The sequence below is a fragment of the Mandrillus leucophaeus genome, unplaced genomic scaffold (assembly GCF_000951045.1).
Source record: "Mandrillus leucophaeus isolate KB7577 unplaced genomic scaffold, Mleu.le_1.0 Scaffold169, whole genome shotgun sequence".
Taxonomy (NCBI): Eukaryota; Metazoa; Chordata; class Mammalia; order Primates; family Cercopithecidae; genus Mandrillus; species Mandrillus leucophaeus.
The window spans coordinates 3,758,160-3,773,542 of record NW_012101687.1 but is presented as its reverse complement, the minus strand read 5'-3'; the positions used below and the strand labels follow the sequence as shown (position 1 = coordinate 3,773,542).

At 39.6% G+C, this 15,383-nt stretch overlaps 1 protein-coding gene across 1 annotated transcript in view; it reads right to left on the bottom strand.

The window, feature by feature from the left end:
* RAP1B (RAP1B, member of RAS oncogene family) overlaps window positions 1–14,009 on the bottom strand; it is a 61,822-nt gene extending 47,813 nt beyond the window's left edge. The window contains exons 1-2 of the mRNA XM_011976591.1: window positions 13,964–14,009; window positions 10,322–10,525 (exon numbers count right to left, since the gene is read on the bottom strand). The gene's annotated coding sequence lies outside the window, so the exon portion shown is untranslated. The remainder of the gene's footprint in view (window positions 1–10,321; window positions 10,526–13,963) is intronic.
* Between the last annotated feature and the right edge of the window lie 1,374 nt (window positions 14,010–15,383).

The following is a 15,383-nucleotide window of genomic DNA, read 5'->3' as shown; positions in this document are numbered from 1 at the left end:
TCTCGATCTCCTGACCTCGTGATCCGCCCGTCTCGGCCTCCCAAAGTGCTGGGATTACAGGCGTGAGCCACCGCGCCCGGCCTTACAGTTTTATTTCTATAGTTACCTTTTCAGTTCAGTATTTGGTCATGTATGGTAGAATATAAACAATTTATCAATAATCTGACAAATGCAGAAGAATCAGTTTAATAGATTTCTCACCTGAGTCAACAGATAAGCAAAATAGTTAAGTGATTTTTTAAAAAAAGGAGAGACCAATTTCAAAAACAGGTAAAAAAATAATAATGATGTAGGCTCAAGATCACCTTATTAGTTTCTATCAGATCTTTCCAAATAGGCATATTTGTACAGAACTCCTCCCTGCTCCCAATTCTCTAGATGTGACTTAAAAAAAGTCATTCTTTTCCTGTCATCTGAACTAGCAGTAAAATCTATAGGGATGCATACTGACTCAGTATAGCCTTTACATCCCATTGTCTGGGTTGGAATCAGTTCTACTAAGTATTAGTTGAGTGGCTTTGGTTATGTTATTTTAAACTCTGTCTCATTTCCTCATTTGAAAATGGAAATACGAGTATCTACTTCTTACAGTTTTTAAAGATTCAAATGAAATAACTTACCCTATGCAAAATGTGTAGCACAATGAGTAACACATAGGAAGTAGTCAGTAAATGTTAATTTGCTATTTTTAAAAATTACATCTATCTAGGTGTTTACAGTGCTTAAGACACCTAAAGGACTTCAATAGCATACTATTTTAATAGGTAACTGTATACCTGGGAGTTGTCATGGATTCTTCTCTCCATTATCAAGTCTGATTCATTCCACCTTGGTATTTCTGGAATCAATTCCATTCTCTCTACTCCACTACCTTATAGTGGGCCTTATTATTTCTTACACAGGAAAAGGAGGATACAAGAGGCAATGAGAAAATATTAATTTGCTTTACACCTCAATTTCAATGACCAGATTAGAGATGTTTAGGGTTTTTTGTTTTTTTGAGACAAAGAGTCTTACTCTGTTGCCCAGGCTGGAGTGCACTGGCATGATCTCAGCTCACTGCAACCTCCACCTCCCAAGTTCAAGTGATTCTCCGGCCTCAGCCTCCTCAGTAGATGGGACTACGGGCACACGCCACCATGCCTGGCTAATTTTCGTATTTTTTAGTAGAGACAAAGTTTCACCATATTGGCCAGGCTGGTCTCGAACTCCTGACCTCGTGATCCGCCTGCCTCGGCCTCCCAAAGTGCTGGGATTACAGGTGTGAGCCATTGCGCCAGGCTGAGATATTAGTTTTAACTGTAACAAAGAGGTTGTGTAGCCCAGAAATCAGAGGAAAAACAAATGTGACAACTACATATTAAAGCCCAGAAGACACTCTGTTTTATAAATTAAAACGTTCAGTGTTTGCACTGTGTTAGCACAATCAAGCAGGGTCTATAGAATAAAGTGCTTGCTGTGGATGCACAGAAGAGAACAATTGTCTACCTATAAAGAACTATCAGGCAAGGCTTCCTAAGTGGATATTTAAACCAGACCAGTGGATATATAAACCGTTAGGGAATAGGGGAGTTCACTTGGAAAGTGAGGGCACTCTGGGGAACGGGATGAGTATGATTGAAGTCATCAAGTCATGAGTGGTGGGAGGTTTGGTGGAGATATGGGGGAATTTATTCTGTGATAATAAATCTCAACTTAGTTTTAAGGTTTTAGATGTAAGATGTCACCCCAATGAACTTTGATGATGTTTTTCCCAGCTTATGAGAAATAGAAACATGAACAGAAAAAGATACTGCACAAAACTGAAAAACTTTCTAACTTAGTGAGCTTCTCACAATAAAACACACAGTGAGTAGCTTCTATTGTACAATAAACCATAACATATAAAAATCACTTGCCAGCTGGGCATGACAGATCACATCTATAGGCCCAGTTACTTGAATCTTGTTTGAGTGGGACGATTGCTTGGGGCCAGGAGTTCCAAACCAGCCTAGACAACATAGTGAGACACCATCTCTAAAAAAATCATTAGCCCACACAGTGCCTATCATCTCTGGACTCGCTCCCATTTTCTCTTTATCTGAAGCCTTTGGTAAAAAGGGGAGTTAAGTATCTTACATCCTATTAATTTCTCTAGCAATAGATACCACTGTTGTGGTCAAACCACTGCCACCATTTACTCCACATTCTTTTAGATTCTACTCTAAAAAAAACTGTGTCTACTACACAAACCAAAACTACCAAAGAGTCCCTCTATGAAAAGGACATCATTCTTTTTCAACTTTAGTCAAAATTTTCCCACATTTTGGTCTTTTTTATCATCTGAATCTGATCTTTACATTTCTACATATGAATATAATCTTCCAAACATTTGCTTAAAAGGCACAAGTAATTTTTCTGTTAATTAAAAAAAAAAAAATTTTGTTTGGCTGGGCATAGCGGCTCAGGTCTGTAATCCTAACACATTGGGAGACTGAGGCAGGAGGATCACTTGAGGCCAGGAATTCGAGACCAGCCTGGCCAACATGGCAAAACCCTGTCTCTAATAAAAATACAAAAATTAGTCGGGCATGGTCTCACACACCTGCAGTCCCACCTCCTCAGGAGACTAAGGCCCAAGAATTGAACCTGGGAGGCGGAGGTTGCAGTGAGTCAAGACTGCAGCTGCAATCCAGCCTGGGTGACAGCCAAACTGTCTGAAAAAACAAAACAAAATCCAAAACCCAAAAAACTCACAAGTTTCCTTCATGTTCATTTTATGTGTTTATTTTTTAAAAAGAAAAAAAAAAAAACCTGCAGTAAAGCACTGATATGCAAAAAAGATGGCTATATCATAAAGCGCAATCAGGGTGACCAACGGTCCAGGTTTAAGCACTGAAAGTCTCATGTCTGAGGAAATTCTCCATCCTGGGCAAACCAGAATGGTTGGCCATTTTAGGTGGAATCATTCTGACAGGAATTTGCTTCTTATTTCATATTCTTAAAGACGGATGAAACATACCTGCTCTCAAAAAGCTTACAATTTTGTAGGAAAAAATGGAGACATAAAAATATGAAAAATATCATGAGATGTACAAAATACTATGGGAGTTCAGAAGGAGAGATTAGGAGATTTATGAAGAAGGTGGTGAAAAAAAAAAAGTTACAATATTTCAATAGGAAAGAACATACCAGGGATAAGAAAAGTGAGAGCAAAGGCACAAAAGACAGCATCACATGGGAACATTAATTAGACTATAGTGGAAAAAGCAGTCTGACTGGCTCACAGGGCACAAAGGACTAGGAAAATAAAAATAGCAGGAGTCTTCAGTTAAGATTAAGGAGATCTCTGAGTATCAGTGAAGACCTCTGACTCATTTAATAAGCAACAACAGACATTTTGAAGATAAACATGAATACTGAGAAAACTAAAGGTACTTTTAAATTAACGAAAGAAGTTCTAACAGTAGAAAGCTGAACAATATATCTAGGCATGGTAAGCATTTCATTAAAATATGAGTAATATGTGATATATTTTTAAAATGTATAAGGTTGATTTGCAACAAAAACCTATATTAAAATGGTGAAAAACAAAAAATGAGGTCAGAAATAGCATACCAAATGAAGAAACTGCAAGAAACTGACATAAGGGATAGTTAAGAAACTGGTAATTCCAGCTTTATTCAATATTATATGGACATTAAGTATCTGCTATGTGCAGCCAGTGTAGATATCATACGCAAACATTTTTGGTTCCCTATTTTTTATAACAGGATATTAATTTTGATACCACGGCATCTAATATCTAAGACACATTGAAGTTACACTTAGTTATACCACTATCACAGAACTTGTAGAACAAGTGCTAACTTATAGCACTTGCGGTATTTGTCTACGAACTCACATGTATTAACAAATAAAGCAGATGCATGGGGCAGGCCCCATTTTTCCCTCAAAAAAGTACTCTGAATCTGCCAAAGTGCATGAAAAAAAACATATTCAGGCTGGATGCAGTGGTTGATACCTGTAATCCTTGGGCAACAAGGCGAAACCCCACTCCTACAAAAAATACAACCCCACTCCTACAAAAAATACACAAAATTAGGGAGGCGTGGTGGCATATGCCTATAGTTCCAGCTACCCGGGAGGATGGGAGGTCAAAAGGATCACCTGAGCCTGGGGAGGCTGAGGTTGCAGTGAGCTGTGATAGCGCCACTTCACTCCAGCCTGGGAAACAGAGACCCTCTCTCAAAACAAATAAACAAAAAAACACCCCAAAACCAAAAAAAAGCAAAAAGCCCCAAAACCATACTCAGTTAAGGGTTAAATACCTCATGACCTGGGGCCTACATGTAATGATTATTGCTATATAATCAAAACTTAACACAGTGCCCAGAATATGGAAGACATCTAATTATTTGTTGAATTAATCAAAACCAGTTTCTTGCCCTAGGAGAGGTTGGCAAACTAGAACTCCCAGGCCAAATCCCATTTGCTCCCTGTTTTTTTTTTTGGTAAATAAAATTTTATTGGAACACAGTCACACTCATAAAGTTGTAATGGAACATAGTTCATTTGTTGTGTCTTGTCCATGGTTGGCTTCAGGCTACAACAGCAGAGGTGAATGGCTGTGATAAGAGATTGTATGGTTAACAAGACTTAAAATAGATATCTGGTCCTTTACAGAAAAAGTTTGCTGGCCGGGCGCGGTGGCTCAAGCCTGTAATCCCAGCACTTTGGGAGGCCGAGACGGGCGGATCACGAGGTCAGGAGATCAAGACCATCCGGGCTAACACGGTGAAACCCCGTCTTTACTAAAAATACAAAAAATTAGCCGGGCGTGGTGGCGGGCGCCTGTAGTCCTAGCTACTCAGGAGGCTGACACTAAAGGCAGTTCTTCGAGCTGAAATGAAGAGATCCGGCCACTGTACTCCAGCCTGGGTGACAGAGCGAGACTCCGTCTCAAAAAAAAAAAAAAAAAAAGAAAAAGTTTGCCAACACTTGCACTATAGGTGAGAGCCTGGAAGAGACGAGGATAGACCTTGCCCATTAACTCAGAGGTGCCAAATGGGTTTTAGCTTAGTCATCAACTCAAAATGTTAATAGCTACCTGTAGCTAAGTGCAGTGTTGAGAATGATTTTTGAGATCAACTAGGACTCAAAGGGAAAAAGAATCTAGTTCTCAATTACCAATGGCTACTATGGTTTAAGTGAAGGAGAGAAACGGTTGTATTAATGATTCCAAAAACATTTGAAAATTTCTGCTGTAAAGTATTTTAAATATCTAGCACTGTTGTCTGATGGTTTTGCAAAAATGAATTAATTAGCTGCAAAATATATGCCAAACAACCCCCTCAAAACAAATCAAAACACCTATAAAGAATTACTGAGAATGATCACGCTGAATGCTGAAGTCTGTCTACCAAAACCAGTGATTTCTGGCACAGATAGCTATCATTTTTATAACATTCATTCAACATCTCTATGTGACAGGTACATTATTCACTTAGTTAACAGATTAAGATCATTCATGAGGATAAAATAGTACGTAAAAAGGGAACCTACAAGAAGAAGGTAAGTCCCCAGTATACATAAAAACTTTAAGATCTAAAGATAAATTGAAAAGGACAGCTTGGTAAAATATATTTTACATTTAAAATGAAAATCTAATCTGTCAATTTTGTGCATTTAGATTCTCCAAGTGGCTAAAATACACATGGTCTAACATCAAAGTATTCACGCCACTGGGGTTCTGAAGTTTCTCTTCAGATTATTTTAGAAGAATCTATTGTTAACCAATAAATAAATTACTAATCTGGAACAATTACATGTCTGTATGGTGCTTTCAAAGCACTTACCATGTCCTTTCATATATTAAATTTCATTCACTCTTCAGAGCAACAATGAAGATAAGGTACTGTCTTTAGATAAAGGATTTGGCCGGGCACAGGGGCTCACACCTGTAATCCTAGCACTTTGGGGGCTGGAGTAGGTAGATGGCTTGAGCTCAGGAGTTCGATACCAGACTGGGAAACATTGTGAACCTTTGTCTCTACAAAAAATACAAAAAATTACCTGGGCATGGTGGTGCACGCCTGTGGCCCCAGCTACTCGGGGGGGCTGAGGTAAAAGGATCACCTGAGCCCACGGAGACTGAGGCTGCAGTGAGTCATGACTGCACCACTACACTCCAGCCTGGGCAACACAGTGACACTTGTCTCAAAATAGATAGATAACTAACTAACTGACTGACTAACTAAATAAAAACAGATAAAGGATTTGAGATTCAGATTACTTACCTGAGGTTGTAAAACCACAAGACTGTAGATTTAGGATTAGAATATAGACTAGTGCTGTCCAATAGAGATTCCTGTGATAATGTTCTAGCTGAACTGCCCAGTATAGTAGCCACTAGCCACAGATGACTATCAAGCACCTCAAATGTGGTTAGTGTAACTGTAAAACTAAAGTTTTGATTTTATTTAATTTCAATTAAAACTCTTTCTACACTTTTGGATTTCTGCTATGAAACTACTGAATAAGGCATCCAGAGCTTCAATATTCATGAAAAGCTTGGATCTACCAAAAGTGTCATCATCAGGGCCTATTTCTGGAAAAGCAGCTTGCCCCAGTCTTTTTGTACTTTTCTCTCACAAGGATACCACTCATTTTCTTCACATAAATATCCCTTTGAAAACTTCTTGCTAAATTTTCTAAAGTCATGCATCGGACAAGGTTTCCTCTCTTGGAAGTTACACAAATCACATTTACATATAAAAAGTCATTAAAAAATATCAAGCAACTTACAAAATTACTGTGGAAACTAGAGAACGAAGGTGGAAGCTAACATAGCCACAAACACCCAAAACCATATTACAAAACTGGCCAGGTGAGGACACTGCTGTCACATCACTAACAGTAGATGCTTCAGTTTGTATCAGTTGTTTCTGCAGCAGAAAACTGATTTGTGGTGTACATCAACCAAGAGGAAAAGAGAAATCCATCAGAAATTTATCATCTCTTCCATCTCAAGTTAAAGTACGTGTAATTTTGTGGGGCCTATGTCAAGTACTTGTGTCCTAGCTGCAAGGGAGGCTGTAAAAGCTAGTATCTGGCATCTTCATTTTCTTCTTCTTAAGAGACAGGGTCTCATTCTGTTACCCAGGTGGGAGTTCAGAGGCGCAATCATAGCTCACTACAGCCTCAACTTCTGGGCTCAAGTGATCTATTCACCTCAACATCCTAAGTAGCTGGACTATAGGTGTGTGCCACATGCCCGATTAATTTTTTAAAACATTTTTTGCAGAGACAGGGTCTTGCCATGCTGCCCAGGCTGGTCTCAAACTCCTGGCCTCAAGTGATCCTCCTGCCTTGGCCTCCCAAAGTGTTGGGATTTCAGGAATGAGTCACCACTGTCTGGCCCATTTTCATTTTCTATAAAGCAAGGCTATCTACCAAAACTTAGGTCTGTTTTTTCAGTATACTGGGGAGTCTCTCTAAAGATAAATTAACATACCCTGTACATCTATCTACATGATAAAAGACGCTTTTAGTCAGGTATTATGTTTCTGTTAGATGTAGTCTGGCTGGTATGGGTCATATTCCAGCATGATGTGAAGTAAGGAGCTATGCACGGGGTATTTCGAAAAGTGTATAAAACAAAGTCACTGCTGGGAATAACGAGAGGGGAAGTTTCAAGGTCAGGTCAAATTTAAATGTGAAGACCCAGAAGCTCGGGAAAGCTAATCAATTTTAAAGTAGTGGTTGGCTACCAAACCATTTACACTTCTAACACTATTATTAGTAAAATCTCTCATTCTAGTAGGGATTGGGTGTATGTGCGTGTTTTAAAAAACACCCTGCTGCAGCCCATTAAGCCAACTGAGTTCCTTTCCTCATGTGGGCCCAGTGTGCAATGCTGCAAACAGCAGCTTCCTTGGTAGTGTATGCAGCCTGTTTGTTGTATGGATTGCTTTAAGGGACCTTGGAGCCCCTCCTTTCAGATGGATGTTCATGTGTCTGACCTTGCACTACCCCAGTGTAGGCTCCAAACAGGCATGTGAGGTGCCTTTGGAAAGCCCCAGGGCACCGTGGCCAGGGTTCACATTGGCCAAGTTATCATGTACATCCATACCAAGCTGCAGAACAAGGAGCATGTGATTGAGGCCCTGTGCAGGGCCAATTTCAAGTTTCCTGGCTGCCAGAAGATCCACATCTCAAAGAAGTGGGGATTCACCAAGTTCAATGCCAATGATTCTGAAGACATGGTGGCTGAAAAGCGGCTCATCCAGATGGCTGTGGGGTCAAGTACACTCCCAATCGTGGCCCTCTGGACAAGTGGCAGGCCCTGCACTCATGAGGGCTTCCACTCTGCTGCCCCCTCTTAATACTCACCAATAAATTCTACTTCCTGTCCACCTAAAAAACAAAAAACAACAACAAAAAAAACACCCTGGAAAATTCTGATACTACCTTCCCTCATTCTTAAGACCTTTACCCCTAGCCCAAAAATATTAGGGGCTGTCTATTAGGACCATTTAATTCATCTTTTTGTCTGTAAACTTCCCCAATTTAGTACAGAAAAGGGTGTCTGCTATTCCTCAGACCTCTAGAAATCAGATTTAGTAATTTAAATAAGCTACTCAAAATGCCTTAACTCCCGCAAGTCACAGATTAAAAATGAGACACTACCTCCAAAGGGATGACTTGAGACTAGGGGGAAAAAGGTTATCCAAGATGGTTCTCTATGTGCAAAATTTAAAGATACCGCCAAAAACGCCCCATAATATTTGCTGAACAGGTTGCAAAGTAACTACAACCACCACAGAAATATCCCCATTAGTTAGGGAAAATATCTACTTTCATGTATTTCAAGCAAATACTATACTACATGCAGTTTATAAGCTGTTGAGGTAGAGGTACAAGAAATCAGAAGTGACGAACTTCAGAGTTAGTAGATAACGGTAAGAACTCCAGAACAAAGCATACCTGTTTTCATGAATGGAAGAATGCCATAAATATTTTTTCAATGTAAATGCTTAAGTGGGGTGGTGCTTTTGCAAACCACCACCCTCCACAAGAATGGGTGAAGCTTTTTTAAAACATGATTTTACAGTCTGTTTCAACACAAGGTCGAATTCAGAAATAAACAGAATTAGTCTTTCATGACAGGAGAAACAAATGGCTCAGAAAAATATTTTATTTCATTTTACTGTTAACCTCATAACCAGGATCAGATGACAAGCTTAATATAACCACTCCTGAATACATCTGAAACTTTTTTTTTTTTGGAGACAGAGTCTTGCTCTATTGCCAGGCTGGAGTGTAGTGGCGCTATCTCGGCTCACTGCAACGTCCGCCTCCCGGATTCAAGCAATTCTCCTGCCTCAGCCTCCCAAGTAGCTGGGACTACAGGTGCACGCCACCACACCCAGCTAGTTTTTGTATTTTTAGTAGAGACGGGGTTTCACCATGTTGGCCAGGATGGTCTCGATCTCTTGACCTCATAATCCACCCACTTTGGCCTCCCAAAGTGTTGGGATTACAGGCATGAGCCACCACGCCCGGCCTCATCTGAAACTTTTTAAAAGAATGCCTTGATTTTAGATTGTGGGTTCATAATCTTCATGACATTATTACACATTCAAAATGAAACTTAAGGACCAGAATATTCCTAATGGAAAATTCCCCAGTAAACCTGCCAGAAGTTCAGAGGAGAAAAATTAACCAAATAACAAAACATAGTGGAAGCATAGGTACTTCCTATAATTTTCTCTAATAATTATTTTAGTATCTCAACCTAAGCATTTATACTACCTGCTTATGCACACACTGGTTTATGCAGCTAATTGTGTTATAAAGTTGTTTTTGACTAATTTAACAGTTCTTCCTTTTACAATCTACCCTCTTCAGTTTATTCAAAGATCCATTAAGTATTCCACAAAATAAAGACCACTTAGAAAAATGAAAGGCACACCACACTGCTCTGGAAGAAATAAATAATGCTTACATTGGGCTTTCATATACGAATAAACACTTAGTTACTTACTTGCATAATTATTAGGCCAGTAAGCACTTAAAAAAAAAAAAGAGCTCCAAAAAATGCCTATCTTGGCAATTCTACAAGTGATAAGATGGTACAAAAAAAATCACATGCATTAATGTGTGCATCGTTGAACATTAGTATATACACCAAACAAATGGATAAAGGCAATGAGAACCAAAGTCTGGGTGGTTAATTACGCTGTTAAAATAACCAGAGCATCTGAAGAAAATATGGAAAGGGGGCAGTCACTTCCTGTAATCAATTCTGAGTTTCTAAGTAGCCTCTTCCGAGATTTACTTCAATCCTTGTCACTACCAAATGGTTCCATCGAAGAGCTTTTGTTGTTGTTGTTGTTTGAGACGGAGTCTCGCTCTGTCGCCCAGGTTGGAGTGCAGTGGCACGATCTCAGCTTACTGCAACTTCTCCCTCCCAGGTTTCAGTGATTCTCCTGCCACAGCCTCCCGAGTAGCTGGCACTACAGGCGCACACCACCATGCCCTGCTAATTTTTTTATTTTTAGTAAAGACTGGGTTTCACCATGCTGGCCAGGCTGGTCTCGAACTCCTGGCCTCAAGTGATCCGCCTGCCTTGTCCTCCCAAAGTGCTGGGATTACAGGCGTGAGCCACCGCATCTGGTCCAAGGATTTTTAAATGAGGATGACATTAGTCCTATTTATAATATTCCTATTCTAATCTTCTATTGTATTCTTACTTTACAATTAAATGTATCAAATAATTCTTAAAAACATCTATTAGGAGACAAACTGCCTAATATCTTATAAGACTAAAAAAATCACCAAGATGAAACTGTGGTTAAGATATGAGCTCTCAATATTTAAACATTTAAAAAAACTGTTAGTGTTTGTCAGGCACCAACCTCAACTATTTCCAAAGATTAACTGGACTCTGCAATTATGGAATTAGGTGATTCTCCCATACCCTAAAGACTCATCACTCTCAGCAGTGCATTCCATCCTGAGTCAGGGTCAAACAGAATTCCTTGGCAGAGAGGGTTTGGAAAGCTAATTGCTTCAAAGTAACATTTTCAGACCCTGGTATCTTCTCCAAACAGTAATGAATAAAGCCTTTTTTAACTCATTTGAAACCAATTTCTTCTCTTTGTTTTTCTTCCTGAGATGGAGTCTCACTCTGTTGCCCAGGCTGGAATGCAATGGCGTGATTTCCGCTCACTGCAACCTCCACCTCCTGGGTTCAAGCGATTCTCCTGCCTCAGCCTCCCGAGTAGCTGGGACTACCGGCATGCACCACCATGCCCAGCTAAGTTTTTGTATTTTTAGTAGAAACGGGGTTTCACCGTGTTAGCCAGGATGGTCTCGATCTCCTGACCTCGTGATCTACCCACCTAGGCCTTGCAAAGTGCTGGGATTACAGGCATGAACCACTGCACCCAACCTGAAACCAATTTCATATAGAACTTCTGAAATCCTAAAGTCTCTGAAAACTCAAAAGTTCTACAACTATTTTGGTGGCAAAGACTGACCTGATATATAATGACAAAACTTCATCTGAGCACTGATGGGAGACTATTTTTACCTTTTATTTCTCTCACTTAATGTGACTATCCATGTTTCACATTAATATTGTGTTTGATTACTCTTACCAAAATCTAAAACAAATCTTTCCTCAAAATTCCGAAATCCAAACCTGGCACCAAAGGTTATATATAGATAAGGGATTATGGCCCTATAATCAATTTTACAAACATCTACCAGAGCAAAACACTCTTGAATTTACTTCAATTTCTGTAGTGTTGCTCACTATAATTCATAGTTAATCTAAAACTCTTTTAATATGCGGATTCTACCTTATTTTTACTGTCTTTTCTAACTAATAGATAAGGATTTCACTTCTTCCTTTGACTCTAATAAGCACTCATTTATATCACTCATTTCGATATTTTGAACTGCTAACAGTTTTATATTGGTTAACTTTTCATGTCTTTGCTAAAAACCTTTTGTGCAAAATTACTCAATTTAATCTTAACATATAGTAACTAAGAACAATTAGCTCTCAACAACATGCAATGAGATCAAATAGTCCTCAAGAGACAGATGACCTAAATAAAAAATTAGGAATTATAGTTGGACACAGATAAAAAAGTTTAAGGCTGGGTGCGGTAGCTCACGCCTGTAAATCCCAGCATTTTGGGAGGCTGAGGCAGGAGGATCACTTGAGCCCAGTAGTTCCAGACTAGCCTGGGCAAGATTATGAGACCATGCCACTACCAAAAGAGTAAAGAGAAAAACAGTTTAAGGAGTAGCTTATGGGAACTGATATGGACAAACCGTTACACACTTTACATATTTTTTTAACTAAAATAATTATCTTGAGCACTAGGTAGTTATTGGGCTAACCATTTGAGATAGTGGTAGAAAAGTAACATGATCTTCCTGTCCTCCTGAAACTGTTTAGAGGGGATGAGAGGTAAACAAATGGATAAATATAATTATTGATTATGATAAGAACTACAGAGGCAATGAAGAAAAATGTTCCCTTATATAAGGTGATCAGTAAAAACTATAACTGTGACATCTGAAGTAAGATCCACTGTTGAGACTGAGGCAGAATTGCAGAGAGCTGGCAAAAGATTGTCACAGAAAGAAGTACAGCTGGCTAGAGCTTAGTGAGTAAGAGGGATAAAGTTGTGAAGCAAGCAAGAACTGGATTATGCAGTACCTTGTAGGCCTTGATAAGGAACTGGTTCTTAAGGGTAAAATGGAACCAGAGGGTATTATTACATGATCTGATTTACATTTTTACATCTTTTTAAAGGTCACTTTGTATTCTGGGTAGAAATAATGTGGGGAAGGACAAGAATGAAAACAAATTAGGAAGCTCCTGTGAGTCCAGACAAGAGATGACTGTGGCTTAAACAAGGGTGGTATCACAGAAACACAGGATTTGAAAGCCCGAAAAGACCTTAACAGCCATTTAGTCAAACTTTCTCTACATAAAGATAAGGTCTTAAGAGAGGAGTTAACTTGTTCAAGGTTTCATGACCAGTGCCAAAGACTAAACTGAAGCCTGTCACCTAGGTCAATGTTATCACTACTAAACCATGCTATTTAAGACAACAGGCCAGGCGCGGTGGCTCAAGCCCGTAATCCCAGCACTTTGGGAGGCTGAGACGGGCGGATCACAAGGTCAGGAGATCGAGACCATCCTGGCTAATACGGTGAAACCCCATCTCTACTAAAAAAAATACAAAAAACTAGCCGGGCGAGGCGGGCGCCTGTAGTCCCAGCTACTCGGGAGGCTGAGGCAGGAGAATGGCGTAAACCCAGGAGGCGGAGCTTGCAGTGAGCTGAGATCCGGCCACTGCACTCCAGCCTGGGCGACAGAGCGAGACTCTGTCTCAAAAAAAAAAAAGACAACAGAGTACAGTAAAAGGTCTAACTACTTAAAACAAATACCTGAGTTCTCAGATTTAATTTCACACCCAATGGAATGAGCTAAAACATATGAGGACAATGAAATAAAGGTACAATTTGATCACCTGAAGGTCCAGAGAAAAGTACACAAGGGACTACTTGGGGAGCAGAACTAGTGAAAGGCTCTCCAGTCAAACTGCTTAGTGATGAAATTTCAAGACTATAATCTCTAACTCAAATATAATGCCAGTTTATCCTCTACATAGGACCTTCTGATGGATAAGATGTATCAACCACTAAAGCATCACAAGTGTTTTTCAATGTTGAGTTTATCATTCCTGTTGACCAGAACTGTGAAGTGAATTGCTTTTAACAGTAGTCTTGCACTTAACAAGAACCTCTTAATAACCATCCTCACTCTCTTTTCTGGTCTACTTCCTGCCCTTTCACCTCTTCATTGCCTATTATCACCATCATTAACCATCATCCCTTTATCTAAACAAAGAAATGTTATAAATGCTTTTTCTCTCCTTCAAAGCTTGCAAACCTAGTCTTACTTCTTTTTTGTTGAAGGATGATTAAGTTGAGAGCTCCTGGAAGAAAAAAACACAAGTATAAACAAGCTAAAATAGAAGGATTTAATGCAATATTTTCAACTAGCAACCACAACTCTATAAACAATAGTCAGTGACAACCTTGTGACTAATTTGGATGTCCTGGACATAAAATATGATCTCAGTATGTTCCCTAATTCAGAACTGCTAGAACAGCTGACCAGTTAATTATTTAATATAGAGAGCACTAAAGCTTCCTGTTAAATTCCCCTGCTCTCTCTGGGATTAGCTCATGTAGGCAGGAATTCTATAATGCTTAATCCCAGAAGCTACCCTGAAGTTAGCATTTTCACATGTATTCCTTCCCTAAACCTTTTTCTTCCTCTGGTGTCAACTTTGTTCTTTGCAACACTGGAGGTGTTCAGACTGAATTAACTCTTTTTCTTTCCATTTTAATCTCTCTAGGGAAATAACTGGCACTAAATTTCCAAGAAACTGTGCACAATACAAACTGTAACTTAACCATGTTTCTTACCACTTTCCTAATTTGAACTGATTACTACATCCAAACAGTCTAAAAACTCCTTTAAAATTTGGAACCAGACCGGTGTGGTGGCTCACTCCTGTAATCCCAGCACTTTGGAGGACTGAGGTGGGAGAACTGATTGAGCCAAGGAGTTTGACACCAGCCTGGGCAACATGGCAAAACCCTGTCTCTACAAAAAATACAAAAGTTAGCCTGGTATGGTGGCACGCGCCTGTAGTCCCAGCTACCTGGGAGGCTGAGGTGGATCAACTGAGCCCGGGAGGTCAAGGCTTCAGTTGAGTCGTGGTTTTGACACTGCACTCAAGCCTAGGTGACAGAGTGAGACCTTGTCTCAAAAAAATAAATAAATAAAATAAAATAAAATTTGGACTTATCCCATGAGTTTATAAAAAGTTTAACAAGGATTGCTACAAATGTTTTAAAATTAACATAAAAAAGAAGGCCTCCCAGTGGCTTTACCCAGCACTTTGGGAGGCCGAGGTGGGTGGATTACCTGAGGTCAGGAGTTCAGGAACAGCCTGGCCAGTATGGTGAAACCCTGTCTCTAAAACTAGAGAAATCAGCCGGGCATGGTGGTGGTGCCTGCAATCCCAGCTACTTGGGAGGCTGAGGCAAGAGAATTGCTTGAACCTGGGAGGAGGAGGTTACAGTGAGCTGAGATTGCACCACTGCATTCCACAATCCAGCCTGGGCAGCAAGAGACTCAAGTCTCAAAAAAAAAAAGAAAAGAAAAGAAAAAAGAAAGAAAGAAAGAAAAAAAAGAGGCAAGAAACAGCATTCTCCTGAAAGGTAAAAAAAGGATCATTCTACAGGTGTGTTTTTGAAAAGTGTCCTTAAGGAAAGCCAACATACCAAATTCTCAGGTC